We start from the raw sequence: 8,367 nt of genomic DNA, 5'->3' as shown, positions 1-8,367 counted from the left end.
TTATTGAGCACTTAGAATGTGCTAAGCCTACTTCATTTTCCTCCCTTAATTTCAAAGATGGACTTCACATCCCATAAATCTCACCGCTGTAAAATTCACAAGACAGTAATTAGTATATTCCCAAAGTTGTGTGACCGTAAACACTGTCTGTGAAGGAGGGACTCCGACGCCAGGAGGAAGGCAAAGCCTGATGGGGACAGGCAGAGAGCACAGCACGCTAGGCTGGGAGGCAGCAGCAGAATTCCAGGATATTTTCATCATTTCAAAAGGAATCCTCTTAGCTCTTCGCAGTCATTCCTTATACACCAGCCCCTTCCACCCGCACCCCCACCTTCCAGAAATCAGTCTATCTATATCCTTATAATTTTGCTTATTCTGGACATTTCATATTTTGGAGAGGGTAACTGACAACACGGCGGCAGTCTGGCTCTCCTGCCCCACTCTGTCACAGCCTCATACCTTATGTTCTGTAACCTTGGTAGCACTGGGCCTGCATGCCCACTTGGCCATGGGCCACTTTTGTCTGTCTTAGTATATCAGTGGTCTTTGAAGACTCCCGGCTGCTGCTGCCCAGAGAGAATAAACTTGTCTGCACTCCCCACAGCTCCTCGAGTCTTCTTCCAGCTTCCCCTGACGCGCCTTATCTACCCTAGTTTCAGTGGCCAGTTTGAGCAGCAAGACACATATAAAGGAAGTCATACGGTATCATACAGCCTTTTGTGTTTTGCCTCTTTCAGTTACCACAATGTATTCAATGTTCATCTGTGTTTTAGCATTATTTTTTATGGCTGAATAATATTCCATTGGTTATATATACCACATTTTATTTAGCCATTTATCAGTTGATGGACATGTGGGTTATTTCCCCTTTTTGGCTGTTATGGATAACACTGTTATGAACATCTGTGCAAGTTTCTGGGTGAACATGTTTTCAGTTCTCTTGGGTAGACCCATGACAGTGGAATTGTTGGACCATATGATAAAGCTATGTGTTTGAGGAACTGTTCTCCAAAGCAGTTGCACCATTTCCCATTCCCACCAGTAATGTGTGAGGGTTGTCGTTTCTCCATATCTAGTCAACACTTGTTACTATGTTTTTTATTATAGCCACCAAGTAGATATAAAGTAGTATCTCATGTGGTTTGGACTTGCATTTCCCTAGTGATTTTTGATATTAAGCATCTGTAGGGAAAGAGCAAATTAGCCAAGATGGCTGTGGTCAGATTCTCTCAGCCACGCCCTCTCACTCTTGCCCCATGTTTTGTAATAATGATTATTATGTAACAGCTGAGATCATTTATGGCACTGCACAGGCATGTCATGAGGTACCTGCTTGGCCACAGGCTACTTTTGTTCTGTAAGCACGTATAAGCTCCAGCTGGAAAGCCCTTGTGGTTGCGTGCGATCATGCCATGTCTGCTGCTACGGCTGCTGCGCCAGCCAGGAGAGAATAAACGCGTCTGCAGTTCCTACAGCTCCCTGCACTTTCTTTCAGCCTCTTAGTTCATGCCTTGCCTACCCTGGGTTCAGCAACAGTGCGCACAGTGAGATACGGTGAGAGAGCATCTTTTCATGTACTTGATAGTCATTTGTATATCTTCTTTAGAGAAATGTCTATTCAGAGTCTTTGCCCATTTTAATATTACGTTGTCTTTTTAATTGTTGAGCTGTAATTGGATATATGATCTTAAGCCTACTTCTGTCAATATTTTAAATCCAATCCCCACTCATTTACCCTATAAGATAGGTATTTTGAGGTCAGTATTAAGAGATAAAACTGAAATCCAGATAGGTGATTTGCCAATTTCATACTAATAAGTGCAGAAGTAGTGTTAATGTTCACACCTTCCTGGTTCCCACTCTTTTCTACATGTATTGGACATTGCCTGTTTTTGCCCCAACATCCATTTCTTCCTGTATAGCATCATGATTTTGCTGTAGCAACCACATCTTTCAACTCTCAGCTCCTATCTTTCAGGTGAAGCTGAATGCACTCATGGGCTGCAAAAGAAGAGCCAATTCTGGCCTTGGCTAATGGCACATTTTACCTCTGTGACCACAGTGGCTAGTTCGGTGATGGCCATGTGCTTCCAACCAAGCCAGTCAGGGTCAAGGAGATACCATTCTGGTCTCCTGGGGAGGCAGACCAACTCTTGTGCTAGTGAGGCTATGAGTAGCAAGTGTGTCCTGGTGTCAGTATTTGAGGGCCAAAACATTCCATAAGTGATATAAGCATACTCATGGCATTTTAGCTTTTGGGAAACACTACACTTTTTTTTGACTTATGCCAGTTTGGGTTGGGGTATCAATCATTTGCAACCAAAAGAGTCCTCACTGATACTGGTTTCCACCAACAGTACTCCATGTGGCCAGTGCATCTTTTTCAATAAGTTTTTATTGAAATGGTTATATTAGCAAATCCTGCACATAGAGGTATACACTATTGGCATATAGGTATATACCATACAATTTCACTACTTAATTATACTTACATCACCATACGGACCTAGAAGTTGTGCTGCCCAGAACATTTTAAAGGTTGCCAAGAAATCAGCTCACATTGTATTTGTAGGTATCTGTGTTCTAGACAAAGTGACCCTTCTTTATAGCGAGTCCCCAGATTAAGCTAATGATCAATTTTACTTCTTGGATATTTGATATGTGTTTTTTCTGGTACAAGCTATCCAATGGCGAATTAAATTCAGGTATACAGTTTCCCTTTCATCCCTCAAGGTGGAAAATAAGTCATTGGCTACATTTAGGTATATCCCAAGCCTCCCCCACCCCAAACTACCTGTCTATAGTTAGAAAAATAGTTTTGTATGCCACCCTCTGAGATGTTGTGCATAGTCTGCAGAAACTCAGAGTAAGATGAGCTGAGCTCTTAGAATGGCCGAGATATGAAAGCACTAACTTTAATATGAGTATAAAAGCTACTGAAGGTAAAAAAAAATTGTGACATATGTGGCCTAGGACTTGGACCAATGTCTTCTCTTGTTTAGGAACAGGATTGTTCTATTAGATGATGGGGTTCCCCATATTCCAAATAACATTTCCTAGCTTGGAGTCTTTCTCTGCTTTTATAATCACTGGGTCAAGTTTCCTTAGCTAGAGTCACTGCCACTCAGAAGTAGACCCTGCTTTCTATTCTCAGCCTAAGACACCAGCTTCTGGCCCTAAGATTGGGCCAAGGGTTCCCCTCCTCCAACTGGGTCAGCAAGATAGGCCTGGGCTGCCAGGGAATGAATGGACATAATGCCCTCTCACTTCTCTCTAGGATGGCCTGTGTCATCTCAGGCTGGGTACCTAGCAAAGGAGTTGGGACTCCTTTGCAGGTCACACCTACTGACCTGGTCCTGTGGCATGCTGGTAAGCAGTAGGCAGTTAGTCTTTCTGCTTAGGAACAGCTTACTCAACTGGGAAAGAAATGGCCTGAGATGTGATGGTCTACCTACTCCACCTCTTCTGTTTTCACAAACATCTTGGCTCAGTACTGCCCAGTCACTAGAAAACTGCTTTAATATCACATAGTGTAAATGTGTGTATGTGTGTGCATGCTTAGTCATGTCCAACTCTTTGCTACCGCATGGGCTGTAGCCTGCCAGGCTCCTCTGTTCATTGAATTCTCCAGGCAAGAGTACTAGAATGGGTTGCCATTTTCTTCTCCAAGTGTAAATATACGTGGACATAATTATGGACGAAGGATAATTCCTACAGCAAATTAGAATTCATTTTGTGTTGGGTTAAATTTGTAAAAATAGCTCAGAACAATCATCTGTAACTCTCCACAGATGCTAGTAGCTGTAAGTTGCTAAGAGCTGGAGAGAGGGATAATCAACTGAGGGGTAAGGAGCTGATGAAAGCTAGTCAGACTTCCCAGATGACCAGCACACCCCCTGCCTGCACACAATCCTGCCCAAGTGGACTAGATCAGACAAGTGAGAACTGAGCCATTTCAGCCCAGCATTAAATGAGTGGGTAACCCTAGAAGCTGTGTCCCAGCGGATCAAGACCCCACTACAGCTGATAAAAGGGTACTAATGACATCCTCCAGCTCTTGGCTCTTCCACAGAAGAATGTGTGTGGTTTGTAAAGGTGCTCACAGCTGAGCTGGACGCCACCCTCGGCCTGAGTAGGCACGCTCTGGCTGCTGCCTCTGAGCCACCGGCAGTGCTTCCCCTGGCCTGCCGTTTCTGAGAAAGTTACTCCTTTCGGGCTGCTGAACCGAGTCTGTGTCACCTCAAACCTCTGTCTTTTTGTGGATATGCATGTGGGTGATTTGGTGGGAGGAACTAGGAAACCTGGGACAGAGGTCTGAGTGATTCCAACAGCATCGAATCCTTCTGAAACATTAATACTCAAGTCTGCATGGAGGTCAGAGTTTCTTTGTTCTCTGTTTGTCATAAAGTATCTTTCCATTTCGCAAGTCAAAGTGAAGAAAAAAATGGCTTGAGCTATTGTGAACTGCAAGAGGCAAAACCCCAGTTAAGTCCCAAGTTATGAACTGGGAGCCTCCCAGGGCCTTGTGGGACCATGAGAGTCAAGTCTTGGGCAAATATATTGTTCTTTTAGCACTCGAGACCAATGGCATCACCTCTCCTCTGTGATCACTGAAGGCTGGTGGGATGCAGCTCTGGAAAATTCAGGTGACTGCTTTTACCCTATGTCCACTGGAGACCCACTGGACTCTTCTTCAAGGTTCAGCCTTTGGGGATCTTTCAGGGCACCCCTAAGAAAGAGGGCACACCTTCTGACTTGACTCCCAGAGGAGTGATAGGGGCTGGCCAGCTGGGGACACAGCCTCTTGTGGGAGAAACCCTTCTCTGGTTGTGGGAACTGGCATGCTTTGTTTTTCCTGCTGCTTTGCATGACAGTAAAAAAAAAAAAGCACAATTTCATGAAGGAAACACAGGCGCCTTACCTTTGTAGCCCTTTTTCTGAATTTTCTCTGTAACAAAACTTAAAATCTTTAAGGCGTGCTCCAGTCCTGCTGAAAGAATCTTAACCATATCCATGGATGTTACATGAACATGACATTCATTTCATCCTTTTCCAAATGGACTTTGGAGTGATTTACCAACAAGGCCAAAAGAAAAGGCAAAACTCGATACATCTCACTTTTAACAGCTGCCTTTAACAGGGAAGACACTTACTTTAAGCTGTGGATGTCATAGCAGTTGCCCCATATATGGAGTTGGGAGTGAATTTAATAACCCCAAGGCCCCTCTCTGGGCATTAGTGAGGCTTCTCCTGGCGCAGCAGTGAAGTGAATGCCACTTCTCTTTTCTTACCACTTTTTTTGACTAGGGAAGTTTTGCTCAGCGGTTTTTTTTCTAAGTCAGTTGCTGTCTGTAGCCCCTTCTGTCCTCAAATGCCATTGTCCCAGTTCTCAAGTCAGTGGGCAATTTTCGCTCTATTCTGGCTTCCATCATCATCTGAACTTAGCTTAGGACCCCCAGGCCTGTCTATACCCACTTTAGGAGACTCTAACCCCAGTAAGTGTGTGTGGGAAGGAGGAGAGAGAGAGATTCGGGCACCCGAGGACTGGATTACATGGTGACTACTTTGGTAGCTCTAGGTAATGTGTCCATTTAAAACACAGCTTCCCAGTATTCTGGTGCCCAGTGGAGCCACACACTGACCACCCTTGCCTCCCCAAACCTCTGCCTGAGATCCAAGGCTGTATCTCTGTGCCTCCTCTAGAGGTCCTGCCAGCCCTCAGGTCTAAGCGGTCCCCATGTCTCTCTCCCTGTGTCCCACCAACCCCACTGAGTCAATGAGACCAGTGCCAAGGCTTCTGCTTCAATCTGATGACTCCCTCCTCTCCCACTCTCAGCCAGACCCCAGCACCCAGGCACTGCAGGGCCTGCCCAGCTCACCCCCACCCCAGCTCCTCTTTCCAAAGCTGAGATTTGGGCCCTTCCCACAGCAAAGCTTTCCCTTCCCAGGAGGTGAAACCCCAGGCCTTGGTGGTTTCAGCTTCTCTGGCCTGTGTGGCATTCTCAGCAACCACAGGTCCTGCTGGTGGGGTTCCTGTGCTGCACCACGCCCTTCTGTCTACGCCCTGAAACCTCTTCATCACTCACCATCCTTTCATTTGGTTTCATATCTCAGCTGGCTGATAATGTGCCAGTTTTCATAACAGCCTAATGATCACTGGATTCCCCGTAACTCCCTATATATGTGTTTGACAGCAGTGAGAACTTCCTACCTTTTCCCTCTCAATGCTGCTTCCTGGAAATAGTGCTTTTGTTTCATGAAGTTTATGAGCACCAGCCATTGTCAAAGGTGACCTGATGTTAACACCATCTCCTCGTTTTCCTACAGCAGAATCACTGCTCAGATGATAAAGGTGAACAGCAAGCAAGATAACATTTTGATTTTTTTCAATTAAAACCAGTTTCATATAACACATAAGTCAAGAAAAGAACTGGATGTGAGGGGTATTAAAATATGAGAAGAGCTTATAAAGTCCACAGTAAATATCAAGTTAGTCAAATTTAGTTATTCTATTTTGCTTAAACTCTTTGCAACCCCACCTTTCAGAAGCTGGGCTGTCAGCTTCAGATTGGTGCATCAGTCTACATCAGGGTGTTCAGGGAAGTGCATCGTGACACTCCTCTGGGCCAGGCCTGAGGAGGGACCAGGAGATGGAGCCTTTCTTCAAAAGTGGGACTCACCAGGCTTTGTCAAGACAAGCTCCTGGTGGTACAGCCTGTCTTCCCCTGAGAGGGCAGAGGCAGGTAGCCCTGGATAGACAGGCTGCCCATTCACACCGCCTAGCCCTTGTACTGTGGACAGCTTGGCTGTTATCTGGCCAGGCACCTCTGCTCTCTCCCTCTCTTTCCTGAAAAGAAAGCAGGGCTATGGGTAGTTCTTCCCTTAGGAAGTTAAAAATCACCAAATTGTAAATGTTTGCATTTTAACTGTCACAGCCCAGCTCCTCACAGATCAGCTAATGGATCTGGCTGCTCCAGGCCCAACTCCACACTTGCCCTGTGGTGCCTGCTGGCTCTTCAGCCAGCTCGGCCTGGAGACACAGTGGAGGCCATGCCCGTCTTTATAGAGGGAGCACTGGGAGCCAGGCTCAGCTCAGAGCAGTCTGCTGAAGGGTCAGAAGGTTTGTGGTGTAAGATGCTCACTCCTCTACCCCTCCCACTCTTCAAATAGCACTCTCTGCCCCCTTCCCCCCAAACCCACAAAAACAATCAGAGATTATCATATCATTCCTGGCTAATAACCACTGCAGCTGTAAGACTGGCAAAAACTGAGATACTCAAACAGGGCAGAAGCACCTCTCTACACCCCAACTTTCCAAGACACTCTGCTCCCCGAACCTCAAACTTCTAATGGGCAGGACTGCCTACAATGAGAAGTGCATTCTCTGCAAGCAGCCTGGGGTCCCACCCTCTGACAGAATCCCTGGGGGCGGTGTGGGGGCTGGGCAGAGGATTTCCCCTCAGCACAGCTGCCAGCAAAGAGGCAACGTGTTGTTTGGGACAAAAAATGCAACCCTCCCTATTCCTGGAAGATATGACCTTCCCGGAGAAGTTACTGTATCTCCGGACAAAGGCAGGACATTGTGTAGCTGAGTAGGAGAGTGGCCCCGAGTTTTAGGAAAGGATGTTCAGTTGGGATCTGAAGCACTATTCTGAGAGAATTTCCTTGTAAGTATGCTTCTTTGGTTATTTGCCAGTGAATGTGTACCCTAGACTTACCAGAAATTCAAATATTATATGAATAGGTAGACTTTTAGGTGTCTAAATTTTTAGTTTCTTCTCAAGTAATTTCATTTCTTTTCAGTAAAGGAATGTCTGGAGTGAGATTTAACATATATGCTTTCATAATGCACAAATCAGAAGAAGACGCTCCACTGGGACCTAAGTTCTGGTTCAGGAAAACAAGGTCATGATAGTGACAACATGGTCAGAACTGAGCCGCCTTCTCTGGAAGATGGGCCAAACCAAACACTAGCGCAGGTGCATGTCTGGAACCTCTAATAGACCAAGTTCTACTCTCCTTGAGATATATTCTCTCACTGTAAAGCCAGTGGGGCAAAATTGTCTTTCTAAACAGTGCTCTCTTGGAACTGTTTATCAAAAATATTTTTATAGTACAAAGACTAGAGTACAAAGGAAAACCAAATAAAAGCCCTTGGTTAAAGGTAAAAAGAAAAAACTGTCAACTTTGCACTGCTCCAGCCTCAAATGATAATACCATGCTGCTGGTCACTCAGAGGTGACATCACACCCTGGTTCTCTGAGGGTTTTTGTTCCAGGCACCACTGTGTCTGAGACATCTGAGCAACACATCACAGCAGGAGAAGCCAGCTACACAGGAGAAATGGCAAGTGTTCCCCTCACACTC

At 45.6% G+C, this 8,367-nt stretch overlaps 1 long non-coding RNA gene across 1 annotated transcript; it reads left to right on the top strand.

Annotated features, from left to right (window-relative positions):
- The first annotated feature begins 1,414 nt into the window (after nt 1-1,414).
- LOC145509235 (uncharacterized) lies at nt 1,415-8,178 on the top strand. The gene is made up of 2 exons (XR_014055935.1): nt 1,415-1,554; nt 4,573-8,178. It is a non-coding gene; the product is annotated as an uncharacterized LOC145509235 (long non-coding RNA).
- The last annotated feature ends 189 nt before the right edge of the window (nt 8,179-8,367 follow it).

The sequence above is a fragment of the Giraffa tippelskirchi genome, chromosome 6 (genome assembly GCF_054371585.1).
Source record: "Giraffa tippelskirchi isolate mGirTip1 chromosome 6, T2T-mGirTip1v1.2.pri, whole genome shotgun sequence".
In the NCBI taxonomy this organism is placed as follows: domain Eukaryota; kingdom Metazoa; phylum Chordata; class Mammalia; order Artiodactyla; family Giraffidae; genus Giraffa; species Giraffa tippelskirchi.
This window is presented reverse-complemented; position numbering and strand designations above follow the sequence as displayed.